The 2,372-nt window shown below is 32.8% G+C and overlaps 1 non-coding gene across 1 annotated transcript; it reads left to right on the top strand.

Moving 5' to 3' along the window:
- The first annotated feature begins 1,809 nt into the window (after positions 1 to 1,809).
- TRNAD-GUC (transfer RNA aspartic acid (anticodon GUC)) lies at positions 1,810 to 1,881 on the top strand. Its single transcript has one exon. It is a non-coding gene; the product is annotated as a tRNA-Asp (tRNA).
- Positions 1,882 to 2,372: the final 491 nt, after the last annotated feature.

Here is a 2,372-nt window from a genome sequence, read left to right as displayed (position 1 = left end):
GAAGAAAACCAGAGATCTATTGCTAGAATCCTGCTCTGATACCAATTGTAGTTCGCATGAATCAAGTAATGGAAATGAAATCTGAGTATGAATTAAAACATGAACACAAGGAGTAAATAAGATCTGGATGGCTCAATAATACTTTTGAATGTTACAGAGAATGAATAGAGTAAGAACACAAGAATGCTCAAAAGTTACTCTAACTCTAGAACCTATCCCTATTTATAGAAAGTCAAAAGCTAAAAAAAATACATAAAGGCTAAAACTCTAAGCTTCGACATACAAATGTGCCTTTATGAAATACATACAACATAAGCTGAAATACAGACTTCGACACTAAGACAGACTCAAAACCCTTCGACACCTCACAACATAATTTGACCTCAACAACAAGGTCTTGGCCTATTTAAAGGCACTAACTCCTAGGGCTGCCTCATTTAGGCAGCCTCCATCCTATGGAAACGATTCTCACCCAAACCGTAGCCTCTTTGTGTGCGTTTTAAGAGTGTGAAGCCATTTTGTGAAGCTTATAAGAAGAAGGAGTTCATCTTATAGGCTGGGAGCTTGGTTTTGGCTAGAATCTATCATCTTCATCTCATTTTTGACCTTGTGGAGGTGGTGTGTAGTACTAATTTCTTGGCTATGTACTCTGGTTAGCTGTTGATTATGTTGCGAGGTAAGTTTTCTCACTATACTATGTATAATGCTAGTAGTCTTTGTGATACTTGCATAGAAGACCAGGGTTTGGCCAATGACAATTGTACGGAAGACCAGGATCCGACCCCTGTCTTTTGTACAAGTAAAGACCATGATTGGTCCATGGCAGGGAGTAAGACTATGATTTGGCTCATAACATCTTCTTGGGGTTGAAATAGACCCGTTATGTTATGTATGATATGTAGTATTTTAGGAAACCTACTAAACTTTGTACTTACGATTTTATGTTTAAATAATTTAGGTATTTCTGGTTCCAACGGAAAGGGTCCGACATGATTGCATTGCATTTACAAGAGATTTTATACTTATGATTTTGTTATTATGCTGATGATATTGGAAACACATTTGATACTATCACTATCTTTAATAATAATGAATGAATGTTTTGGTTGATTTAAAAACAAAATTTTCATTCGGTATTTTTGGAACGTTACATAGATGTTTCTATACTTATTATTTGTAATATTATTTTACTATTATCTCACAATCACTATAGTACAAATCCTTTATGGAGAATAAAACATTAAAACCTAAACTAAATTACAGATTTAGTCGTTATGTTTTATACGAAATTACAATTTAGTATAGATTTTGAAATTGTTTTATTGTCGTTATTAAATTTGCATTTCATTGTAGATAAGGTTCTTATCAGGCTATCCTTTACACAAATTTGCAAATTCAGTACAAGATTTGAAGTAAATCCATATCGGTCAAAATTTAAAATCATTTTATATAGGTTAAGATCATATTCACAAATAAATTCAAACTTAGAGACGACATTGTGAAAATTATAATCACAAACTGCAACAACTGTCATGGATCAATTCTTCCCTCTCTCAACGATCATAATTCACATAACTAAATTAATAGAGACCAAATAGAACATATTATTTATAGCAACTAAATACAGTCAAAGTTGTTAATCTTCATTGAACACTAAGTCAACTTATGTTTGCTGGTAGCCAGCCATACAAAGGTGGTGGATACATACAGCACCAAAGTTGTGGGTGTCATCATCTATTCATTTTCTTAACAAATCTGTCTACAAAAAGCTAAAGTTGATTATCATACTTACCAAAATCTGCATCGTAAGTCGTTGTAGTATAGTGGTAAGTATTCCGGCCTGTCACGCGGGTGACCCGGGTTCGATCCCCGGCAACGGCGAAATTTTTGATTTTTTGAACTTTAAAGCTTATTTCTTTGGAGTTGAAAGTCATGGGCTTCTCGCCTTTTGACTAATTATTGTTTAATTTGGGTCCAAGCGATCCATTTGAACTTTGGATTCACATGATATTATTTCTGTATTTTCATATCAATGTAATACAAATATCTTATTATTTGATTTTTTTTTTCTGTATCATTTTTAGTGAAATATAATATTTTCGTGACACTGGGTTTGTAAGTAGATTTGGATTTGAACAATTTACACATGGATGTAAACATTAAAACAATAGTTGTGAGTTGATCATTCATTGCTTACACCAATAGTTTTTATACGAACAAACTATTAACTCGTGTGTATACAAGATGAAATCGTAGCAATTGATTAGAAGATGTCAAATTTTTTCATGCACTTTATTTAAAATACGTTAAAAACATGCAGTTTTTCAAGTCTTATTTAGTTTTAATTCGAGTGGTGTTGATGCCATCTTTAT

This window comes from Lactuca sativa, chromosome 4 (genome assembly GCF_002870075.4).
Source record: "Lactuca sativa cultivar Salinas chromosome 4, Lsat_Salinas_v11, whole genome shotgun sequence".
In the NCBI taxonomy this organism is placed as follows: Eukaryota; Viridiplantae; Streptophyta; class Magnoliopsida; order Asterales; family Asteraceae; genus Lactuca; species Lactuca sativa.
The sequence above is the reverse complement of the archived record's forward strand: the minus strand, read 5'-3'. Positions and strand labels throughout refer to the sequence as shown.